Source organism: Saccostrea echinata, unplaced genomic scaffold (assembly GCF_033153115.1).
Source record: "Saccostrea echinata isolate AGI-Se365-2 ecotype Australia unplaced genomic scaffold, CSIRO_AGI_Sech_v1 ptg000012l, whole genome shotgun sequence".
Classification (NCBI taxonomy): domain Eukaryota; kingdom Metazoa; phylum Mollusca; class Bivalvia; order Ostreida; family Ostreidae; genus Saccostrea; species Saccostrea echinata.
Window position 1 is genome coordinate 14,167,667 of NW_026889761.1, and position 12,858 is coordinate 14,180,524.

Below are 12,858 nucleotides of genomic sequence, written 5' to 3' on the forward strand. Positions count from 1 at the left end.
CCATGAAATTCACAATTTTTATTCCCCTTTACCCATAGATGCTATATGCCAAATTTGGTTGAAATTGGTTGAGCCGTGTCAGAGAAGAAGATGAAAATGTTCAAATGTTAACGCACATCGCACGACGCACGACGACGGACAAAATCGAATAGCAATAGGTCACCTGAGTGACTCAGGTGACCTAAAAAGCCTTTAAGTTCACTGCTGATTACATGCAGGCAAATATGGAAAACATCTAAAAAAAAATTTATTGGAAAATCACTTGGCCATAAGACATAATATATTTCACAAAGATCAAGAGCAAGAGTCCCAATATCAGCTTCTTCAGCAGACTTATCCACCCCTCATAGATCCCTTCCTTGCTATTCGTGCCAGCTTGACGCGTCCGTAACGGATACCACGTGTTTTCCTCCACTCGTTCTATTGCATCTTTAGCTCCTTTCCACTTTCCTGGACCATGAAAGCGCCATTGCGGAGGGGTTGCTCCGCCAAAATAAATCTTCCTCCAGAGGGCGTTGTCGAAGAAAAACAGTCGCCACAGGGGGGGTTTGCATCTGATGTATCAAGCAATTTTATCCATATATGGGATGAAGAAAACGAATAGTGTGTATCGCGATGACTCGACACCAAAGCAACTCTTTGATAAGACGTAATTCTGATCTACTTCAGCTACGCGTTTAGCCACAGAGGGAAGCTGACATTTTTCAGCAAAAATGCGCGTGGCCCATCGAGCCTGCATTTCTAGGATCGGTGGAAGCGGACCAACCGGTTGAACGAGCCCGATGACAGCCAAAGTCGCTGGTTGAAGATCCAGAGGCCATACTAAATCGTACAAGTATGGGAACGCATCATCGAGTTTGATAACACCTTCTTCTAAGAAATCATAGCTGTATTTATATCCTGTTACAAGAACTATTACATCGATATCTTTGAGCTCCGTGCCATCAATGAAAATTGCACCGTTCTCTGTGAATCGTTCAACCCCAGTTTTCATTGTAATTTTTCCGTAGATGATCCGATTTGGAAGGTCGTCGCTAACGGAAAAAAGTTCCGCCATTGAACCTCTGGTTCGGAGACAGCCCGTACTTGTCATGGTTATACCTGTCGTAAATTCTGTGGTACATGAAAGGACGCATTAGAGATCAGGGAATGTGTTGTCTGAAGCGACAAACAAGGGTTTGATCAAACGGACGACCCTCATTAGAGGTTCTTTGGACTGTGTAAAATCCTTTTCTCGTGGACATGTACAACTGAAAGGAAATATGAAGCATAATAAATATATTACTAAATTTGAGGATACGGTTAACCACATACACATGTAGTTATAACGTAAATCAAACCTTTGAAAAAGATACTCTAAACGGAATACAGAGTTATTTAAAAAATGTTTTTCTTCTCCTAAAATTATTTTCGATAATTGTTTCGAAGGGTTAAAGCATATACAGAATAGGGTGGCATATGAAATATATGCACTTCATAAGATAAATGAGCTCATTCTTGCAAGAATTGCAAACTGTAAACGTTGTTTTTAAATCTATGCGTTGCGAGAATTTTACAAAATGGAAATACTTTTTCATTCAGTGGTAACAATACGTTATCCTGGTATCGCTAGAATACAGTAACAATTCAGGAAATGCTTCATAAGATAAACTCTCTATATGTATACTAAATTTTAATTAGTATCTTACATGTTCTGCGTGCAGACTCAGTTCTGACGCAACATCCATGCCAGAATTCCCATTACCAATGAGTAAAATCCGTTTTCCTTCGTATCCGTAGAAATCCTTATAATCATGTGTATGAATCACTTTTCCCTTGAATCTATCCAGGCCGGGGAATTTTGGAATATTTGGTTCATGTAAGTGTCCATTACAAGCTAAAACAAAATTCATCCTAGTAGTTTCTTTTTTTCTGTTCGAAGATTAATGATCATAATCACCCAATCACCTGATTCGGAGAAATCTTCCGCTTTCTGAATTCTTTCAATAGAATGTTGAAATTTAATGTACTTTCTTAAATCAAACTTCTCAGCGTACAAGTCAAGGTATTTCTTGAAGTAAGTATGATTCATGAAGTTAGGAAACTCCTTAGGGACTGGAAAGTCACTAAAACACATCATCACTTTGCTGGAGTTCACGCTGCACGACTTGTACAGACTTGGCTCTTCATTTTTGGGGGTTTCCTTGTAATTCCAGAGTCCCCCAATGTCGGTGCCCTTCTCATAACAAATTGGAAGTAGTCCTTCTTCAAGACAACTCTTTACTGATGTCAAACCCGACACGCCAGCCCCCACAATGCACACTGTTTTAGTCATCTGTGGAACGAGAAAAAAATATTTGAATCAAAATTTCTAATTTCAAGTCCCTAAGACTTGTGTGCATGTAGTTCGTGGGTATTCCATTTACCGCATATACAAATGCTTTAAATCTGATATTTTACTGTCCATCTTTTTGTTAGCAATTATGCACAAGTAATGCTTTGCAAAATATTTTTTCTTGACAATAAATCTGCAAGAAATAAAAATTGATAGTATTTGCTGTTCTTTCTTTTTCTTGGAAGGCAAATGTTCCTAATTTTCAAAATTTTAAATTATATGCATTGCATACTGACTGTAAATTTTACATTTTTCAATGCAAATGAAACATGTGGAGATAACGAACAGTATTCGAGCTCAAAAGTCCATTAAACATTACAAAATATGCAAACACGGATCTCTAAGACATCAGAGGTGGGATCAGGTACCATGGAGGAGTGAGCATCCCCTGCCGACCGGTCACACCCGCCGTGTGATTTGTGATTAAGAATTGTAATTTAATTTAGTACATGTGGTATTCTTGAAAACAAAACTGTATTTTGTTTATGTTAAACATATTTTGAACTTTTTAAAAGAAATATGGATCTCAAATAGACCGGAACATTTTCATTTTTAGTCAATATTTTTTATACTCAGGTTCGTTTACATTTTTCCTTTCATCCATACAGGTACATTTATATTTACAAGGTTTTTAAAACGCACTTTTAAGTTCAAATGCTTTTATATATAGCGCTTTAGTAAATGCGCAAATTTTAGAAACATAAAAATAATTTTTTATCATTTAGGCCAAAGTTTAAAAAATTAAAATAAATCGACCTAAAAATTTCCAGAATTACAGTTGTATAAAATAAGAGCAAAATATTGAAAAAATTAGTGTTTCATTAAAAAAAGTTCTTTCTGAAAATGGACCATATGGTAAGACAACAAATTCTCTCTAAGCTGGACTAATTCTAAAAAATAGAAAATATTTGCGGGTCCTATGGAAATGTCAAAAATATTATAAAGATTGAAAGAGTAGAGATGAATGGCTAGAATGTTGAAGCAAAGGTGAAGACGTCGACTGGACTTAGTGAGAGAAAGGCCAGACAGGAGAAATGATAGATAATGCAACAGACATGAGAGGTAGTGGGCAAAGGAAAGGAATGACGAGTAAGAGACAAACACAAGTTGCAACACTATTGAAATAACGTTCACTATTGAAACGATGATTTCAGTAGAGGTTTAAAATGCATTTGAAGACCTAAATCAGGTTGCAACCACTATTCAAATAAGGTTCTCTATTGAAATAATAATTTCAATAGTTATTGAAATAATGATTTCAATAGTTATTGAAATAATGATTTTAATAGTTGCTGACAATGATTTCAATACATAAATCACATTGCAAGCTTTACTGAAATAACCAAACTATTGAAATAAAATATAAGGATAATTTTTTCAATATGTATTCCAACATAAATTAATTTATTGAATTAAAAATATGATATGTAAATTTACGTTTTATTTCTGTCTAGAAATATTATTAATACACGAATATCTGTGATTTGACTGGTCTAGTAGTTTTAAATAATTTCGTTTATATAAGGTTTATCTTTGCTATTAATTAGGGAAAGTTAAAGATTTTAAATACAGATAGTTGTAGAAATTAGAATTTCTACATTAATTAAAAAGTACGAAGACATCAATGTAATATCTGTGTAATAACCTTCTAATCAAAAGGATATAGAAGTAAATTCTCGCTTATTTTCATGGGCTTGCCTACAAATATGGATAGTAAATCCAACGTTTCTACTCGTTAATACATTTAAATCAACCCTTCGGGAAAACTAAGTATAAGCGTTATAACATTAGAGATTGTTATTTCAATAGTGGTTGAAAGTTTAAAACTGCTATTGAAATAATATCCACAATTGAAATTATTTCATTAGTAGTCGTTATTTCCATATTGGGTGCATTGTTGCAACCATTATTGAAATAACTACCACTATTGAAAAAAAAAATCAATACTGGTAGTGGAAAATACGTATTGTAGTGCAAAGAATGAATCGTTTAAACGTCCAAATCTGGACCCCGATAAATAACAAAAAAAATAAAATCAAGATTTTCTACATATTTTTGCCTCAATCTTTCCATCAAACATTGTAGTTTATTAATTTCAATTTCAATCTTTACTTCCATGCACTGTAATAAGGTATTTATCTGATTAAAATAGCAGGGCTACGTTATTTACATAGTTTTTCTCTTAGACTTTAGGCCAAACCCCCATTTTGCAAGCCCATTTTTTATATGAGCGCATGGATGTTTCAAGTTGTCTTAAATACGGTTAATGTAAAGAGTTAAACTAGTCATTTACATTCATGAAAGAAATTGAAACAGTCTTGCGCTCATTTATTATTTTCCAAAAAGGTGCAAAATCACGGGTACTTGTCTCCATAGTAAAGGCACCTTGTTTACAAATTTCAACCCGCCTTTGACCTCATGAATAACAAAGCACTGAACACGTGACTCAAATCTATTTACTTACGCGCTTTGATCAAACCTATGCGACATCGTGTACAAGTGTCTGCGAGCTATCGATGGTCAAATCATTTTCAAATGGGTAATTCAAAATTCTGGGAAAAAACGTTTTTGATTAGGATGTGTTAAGATTTTTGATTTACTTGTTATTAAACACTATTTCAGTTGATTTTGTTTGATTTTTTTTCGGTATCTATCACTTTATATTGGATATAGCTTACATTTACTTACACTTACAGCTTACACTTACTGCTTGTGTCTCATAAATACAGAATTTTAAAATTTAATTACTGTGGGTATATACTATACATTTGCCTTTATTCCTAAATCAGTGCTCCGTTCATTGACTCTTGAAAGATGGAAAAGTTTTTTTTTTCCAGTTAAGACTGTCATTAATTTTATAGACCGTTATTTGAAAAACATTAATTAATTCATCATAAGAAAATGAATTGTTTGTTATAAGTGCACAAATGCCTACTTCCAATTGAGAAAACTTAAGGGAAAGAAACCGAAGTACGGAGCGCTAAAAAGCCCTGTATATCGGATAAAAAGTTACTGGATGAATACATTTGTCCAAAATGCACCCCTAATTTGAATAGAGGGAAGCTTCGGGTTTCTTCTAATGATTCTGCAAATGCTAAAACTTTTTATATCGGCACAAAATCTCACAAACATTTTTATTTTTTTGCAGATCACGTAAAAAATTCCATGTTCGCAGGTATTTTTAAAGCATAATGTTCAAAAGGAAGAAAATAATGCACTTGTATTGCCCTTTCACGTGTCCGATCAACGTATTTAGTCAAAAAAATAAATAATCAATCGAATGAAAAAGGGCGATAAAAATATCTTGAAGTGAATTATCATTTATCTTACTACGGTGAGAGAGTTTGTTAATATCAAAAAGTACACGAGTGGATTTCAACAATTATTGAATTCCTAAATGAGGAAGATCATATTAACTTATCTGGCATGAATAAACAGGATTTTGTTCAAAGCAATGCAATCTGGACTGTACAGAGTACACTGATACTGATGTTTCATTATATATCCACCAGCGATGATACTGACATTAAACTGATGTTTTAATTTTCACTTTCTTAACGATTTATTTTTTGTACACAAAGTGTAGTTGTTTTTTCTTTATCATAATTCAACCACCTACATGTTTTTGTTGCAGCACTCGGATTTTAAAATTATATATATATATATGTATCTATATACATGTATCTATCTATCTATCTATCTATCTATCTATCTATCTATCTATCTATCTATCTATATATATATATATATATATATATATATATATATATATATATATATATATATATATATATATATATATATATATATATATATATATATATATATATATATATATATATATATATATATATAATTTCGTTTGTATTCTAGCCTCTGATTGGTTAATATCCAAAAAGGAACACAAATTATTTCTGTATAACCTGGTTTGGTATGGTTACACCACCCCCTGACAACCAGCTGAATCATCTGTATCCATACAATCCTCTCATTTCCATTCCTCGGGATTCATGGAAAATTCCAGATTTAATAAATGTACCTTTAACTTCAAACAATAATTCGATCTTACCACATGTAAACAAACAACAAGGCTGCTAGGCCTATGTGTCAGTTTTTACCTCCCCTCGCTTCCCATCACTTCCGTTACTACGGCTGTATTATTGAGCGGCAAATTTGAACTAATAAAAAGCAAACAAATTTTACACCCATAGTTATTTAATGATTTTAAAATTAAATTATAAGGATTGACTCTAATTCTTTGCCAAATTATTCGAGTATTACATGGTTTGGGTCAGTTTACTCTGTTTTATAATCTGCTTCGTGGATTATAAAGCATTATATAGTTGTCATAATTATTACGTTTATCAAAAGACGATGATGGAAGCTATGTAAACATATCATTTAATGGTAAATAATTTTGTTTGATCAAAATACATGTACCTCTTATATTTTCTTTTTTCTTTTTTTCTTTCTTTCTTTCTTTCTTTCTTTCTTTCTTTTTTTTTTTTTTTGATCGTCAGAAGACTCTCTGTTATTCCCTTTTTTGGATATATTACAGAACAAGAGCGCAACAGCGTGAAACTGTTTATTCACAGCTACATAGCTGTTTTAAGTGTTATATAACTGTATAATTTAGAAAAAAAAAGACACAAAAACATTTTCCGTATTGAATTACTTACTTAACGTAAAACATAATTAAATATCAGCGCTTTTTGACATCACAGTAGTAACGTTGTTTGTGTTTGGTTTCAAAATGCATTTTCAATCCCTATTGAAATAATTATTTCAATAGTGAATGTTATTTCAATAGTGGTTATAACCTGTGTTTGGTTTTGAAATGCACTCTCAACCACTTTTGAAAGAATTATTTCAATAGTGGTTGCAACAGACCCCTATTTCCTTTGCGATTTTGAATCATGCTATATGAGTACTTTTCTAAAATGTATTTCACAATATTTACATTTCCAATAAATTTCCCCTATGATTCTTTACAAAATAGAATACAGTTCATTTGCTCATGAACTACCATGAATGGGCATGAATATCTCCATTGCTACGTCATAATACCTTACTTGACGACAAAACTATAGTGCAAACTGTTTTGCTTTAAAAATGACAGTTGAATGGCGTTATTAGTAGCAAATCATCAGAAAAATAATGTAAATATAAGAAATGAATTTAACTTTTGAAAATTCATGAGGTACATGAACTACAACGCTTCACGCCGGCATATTTATCATGAAGCGCTAACGCGCTTCATGAAGTATGCCGGCGTGAAGCGTCGTAGTTCATGTCCCCATGAATCTTCAAAAATTAAATTCATTTCTTAAAAGAATCCTTGATATAAATAATTTCACGAGTGACAGACCTTAATTTTTTTTTTTTTCTTTTTTCAAATGTAACTCCTAGTTCTACATGTAGTATAGTTTACGCTAAAAAGACTTTTTAAATAAATGAATCTAAAATATACTAAGAAAATCATATATATATATATATATATATATATATATATATATATATATATATATATATATATATATATATATATATATATATATATATATATATATATATATATATATATATATATAAGAAATACTTTTTCTAAAAAGGTGGTTGACATATTTTAAAATACAAGTAGTATAAAAACACAAACAAAATATTAATGAAATTACTGTAGAGCTTAGCATTTCTATAATTTCATTTTTCTTGGTGAAAATTTTAAAAAGTTATGTATCCTAGTGTGCAGTGTTGTAAGGGAGTTAAATGTTGGTCAGAAGAGTTCATTCACTGTCCACACAAATATAATAGTGCTATTCAAAAAATGAGGTTACGTTTTCATCGTTGTCATGGACTTCTTCTTTGAAGGTTCTTATTATGTCAAAGATGAAATAAAATTAGTTTGTTAAACACGGCATGGTGCATAAATTTTGCAAATCATTCTCAAATAGGGAGTAAATACATTGCAGTTATGAGGCTCATATGTCTACATTATACATGCGCACAAAAATTTTAATATTTTCGATTCTGGTGTTAATTAAAACAAGCGCGAGGTGCTCTCTCTAGACCCTTATTGTATCACATAATAGGGGTGATCTTGATGCCATGGCGCCCAGATACAATAATTATATTGCCCCTTTTAACACCGGAGCCCATCAGGGGCGCTCTGAGCCATATATAGTGTCCCGGGCTCGCCTAAGTGGCACACGTCCTATTTTGGGCGCTATGCGTTTATTAGAGAGTGATTTTTTAGTTGGGCTCGGTAGACACTATAAACAACAAAAAAATCAACCACTAACTTGACTTTTGTGACCTAAGTCGTGATTGCATATCTGAACAGCTGCTGCCAATCGCGAGCTCGGGTCGTTCATATGATTATATCATGCTACATTCCTGGTTATTTTTAGCTTGTTGCAGGATTCATGAATGAATTCAACATAAATACAGACCAATAATCTTACTTTGATAAAAATACGTAACCAATCAGCGATGTTTAGATGTGGAAACTGGGGCAAATTGAGTAAAATATCAGAACAAAGAAAATTCCTAAATATCTGAGGTCGGTAAAGATAAAGTCTTGGATATAATTTTTGTTCATAGTTCAGGTTAAGGATAAATAACATAAACAAAAAAATAGATGCATGGGTTGGTATAATTTTTTTGACTGATTTTGATTAGAAATTACAGATAAAATAGATCCCTAAAATATAAGAAATCATTAGTATTCTTTGGTCTTCAAATCTGAAAGAGTATGTCATTTTCTGTATATATCTATATAAAATTTTGCCCTCATTTTATGACATTATTACAAAATCTTACAAAATTTCTACATTTACTCTGGTAAACAGTATTCAAATTACATGTATCTATACGAACATGAATCTATTAGACTTATTGCCGATTTCTTTGTGTTATTTATCCTTAAGCATCTGTTTTTGATTATAAAATTTACCTCTACTTTTCACAAATTAACTTGAACAAATTTTATTGTATTAATTTTAATTGATTCTCTTGGAAGCTTAAACCATGCGAGCTTTCTTTTTTTTTTTTCCTCGAATTAAAAATTCATAAACATCGAGGTCAATGGTCTAAATATTCCAATTCATTAGAGTAAAAGAAGCAAATTGGACTTTGAAAAAATTATTTTTTAAAATAAGATAATAAATTCCATGATCATTTCAAAATAATAAGCAAAAACAAGTAGGAACATTTTTACTGACCCTTGTTGATCCTGGATGATTGGAAAAGGAAGTTCCACTTGAAGCGCCCTCAATCATCTGGTATACATGTATTTTACAAGGGAAATATTAAGTTGAAATATTTACAAAGACAATACCTAAAATTACTTCGCAAATTAAGGAGTTAATCCAATTTCGTAGGGAAGCATTCATGCACTTCCTTCGATAACATCATCTAATTCATAGCGAATTAGGAATATTTATAGGAATATTATCTTTATGAGGATTTAGGAGAGAATGATTCCAAGAATACATATTGCACATATGTATGTGCAATACATACATATGTGCAATATGTATGTATAGAACATACAGTACAATGTGCAGAGTACAAAGTTTAGGGACACTTTTATGCACAGTTTCCACAAAAGGATACATATAGTTTTATGGAAACTGTGCATCTGAAATTAAAATATCCATCCATCACTTACGACTCCTCAACTACTGTGTGTTGGGGGGGGGGGGGGGGTTCTTCTTAAATGGATACAATTGGAATATCTTAATGTAAATAAAACCAATTTTCATCATTCCTTATTCATGTAAATCTTATATGGTACCAATTAGATGCACTAGATGCGCATTTCGACAAATTATGTCCCTGCAGTGATGCTCATGCCGAAACGCTGGAAATCAGAAGTATATAAATGAAAGACGAAATCAGAAGTATATAAATGAAAGACACTTTGAAGAGCTGAAAAAGGGGGTGCCAAATACTGGAGCCAAACGTCGAAGGATCAGATGTATGCATGAGGGAGATAATACTTAATTTTGAAATTAATTTCTAAATTTCACCAAAGCAATTTCATACATATCCGTATTTTCAAGCTAGCACCGAAGTACTTACCTACTAGGTGGTTGAGACCTTCGGGGACTAACAGTCCACCATCAGAGGCCTCGGCCCAGGAGTCATAATGTAAATCTTTTACGGTACTAATCTTGATGCACCAGATGCGCATTTCGACAAATTATGTATCTTCAGTGATGCTTATGCCAAAACATTAAAAATCCGACATATATTAATTTAAATAAAATCTATGAAAAGCCCAAAAAGAGGGTGCCAAAGACTGGAGCCAAATACGTCGAAGGATCACAGCTATGCATGAGGGTGACATTCTTTTATTTTGAAATAAATTTCAATTAAATTTCACTTGAATTAAGTTTTACACTTTAGTTTGCATTCTGCTTATTTCATCAAATATTTTCTTTAAACTAAATATTAAAAATATCACTGTAACAGCCCAGATAAATTTTATTTTTAAACCAACGTCTATCACAACATTAACTTTATATAATTTCCAGTAAATAATTCTTCATTCATTTGTACAAAAATCTTGATGATATGTAAATGAATATAATGAAATCTTCACATTTATCGTACTTTCTTTTTTAAAATTCTTTTTAATATCAATTTCCATTTTTCGTTTTTCTTAGTATGTAATTTATGTACACAGGAATAACTCGATATTTTTCGTAAAAAGAGCGGTAAAATAAGAGGCCTTCTGAGTGCACGAAAAAAGAAAAACCTGAGAAACGTAAAACACGATGAACGCAAAACCTGATAAACGCAACATACGATACGATAAACGGAAAACTTAACAGGATAAACGCACGATAAGATACATGTAGGATTCAGGCACGATACGATAGGATTCTAGTACACGCACGATTGGACACGATAGAATTGTCAAGAATAACGTTGCAGGTACTCTAGTGTTTAGAGCTTCCTTAAACAAACTGAAATACCTATTTTTAGATTTTTAAAAGTACAAAAGGGGTATTACGTATTCGTCAAATGTATATTCAGTGTCTGCTCAAGGCGTTCTTTTATGTTTCCTTTACTAGGGGCTTGGCGTTCGTAAATGAAAGCATTTTTAGGAACTGTGTTTGTTCTTGAATTCTTTATAGTGCACCTTATAAATGCAGAAATTGCATGACATAAAGGTGAACGACCTGAAGCATGTTTGGAAAATTTAACAACTAGAATGATGCACTTTTAATTTCCTTTGAAATGATACATTCAATAGATTAACATTTTGATAATTATTTGATGGTTATGTCGGGTCAGGATAACACGCAGTAATGGAGAAGTCGTAAGTGATGGATGAATATTTTAATTTCAAATGAACGTTTTGCAGAAAACAATATTTTATTCTTGGAATCATTGCAGTTCCTGAATCCTCATATAGATAATATTACCAGCTAATTCGCTATGAATTAGATGATGCTATCGAAGGAAGTGCATGATCGGTTTGCTTATGAACTAGTATTAACTCGTTAATGTTGGATGTCATCCTTGTATATATTTCAACTTATTATTGCCTTTGTAAAATAAATGTACATTGTACATTCGGCACACCTCGGCCAAATCGTACCTCATCTAACCTCGGCTGTATCATGTAAACCTCCACTGAACCGGAGCTACTTTATACGCAATATGGCTGTGCCCTATAATTGGAAATTAAACGAGACTTACCTGGAAGTTGAAGTTTGATTTTAATTCTACGAAATCACTGGAAAGGAATGGAGGAATCACATGAGATACCGCAAGCCTATCTGGCCTCAGTATTTAAATCAAATTAATAGCCGAAGATGTAAATAAACTAAGGGTAGGGAAGAAGAACAAATTTTACAGGGTTGGGCATGTGATTCCTCCATTCCTTTCCAGTGATTTCGTAGAATTACAATCAAACTTCAACTTCCAGGTAAGTCTCGTTTAATTTCCAATTCTACTTCATCACTGTCCAGTTCATTACGGAACCACATGAGATTTTAAAGCTCTGAGGCTATTAAATGTAATAAAAAATATTGTTGATTACAATTCAATTTATTACATCCTAATCTACTAATGTGAATATATACATCACTGCATGAACATGACAGTCTTATTTATCAATACATTTTAAGAATGTTTGTCCCAAAGAAATGTTCTCCGGAGTACAATATTTGTTGTAATATTTAGCGAAAGTTTTTTCCTTAGACCAGCCCACTTGTGCCATTATATTGTCTATAGGGCATCCCATTGAAGGTATCACACCGGTAATAGACCAATCAAAATGAACTTAGTCAATTGTAGTTCCATACATAATAAAGAAATATTTTTTTATTATGAGAATTTTTTTAATTTCCCTTATTCTATTTTTACATTTTTGGTATCTGAGCTTAGGATATTTTATGTACTTTGTAAAATATTAAAGGTTTTTGACAGGAACTATTTCTTTCTGGGCATGGGAGGCCACTTCCTAGGGT

The 12,858-nt window shown here is 32.3% G+C and overlaps 1 pseudogene; it reads right to left on the minus strand.

The window, feature by feature from the left end:
- Positions 1-245: 245 nt before the first annotated feature.
- On the minus strand, positions 246-2,314 carry LOC133185986 (dimethylaniline monooxygenase [N-oxide-forming] 2-like; annotated as a pseudogene).
- Positions 2,315-12,858: the final 10,544 nt, after the last annotated feature.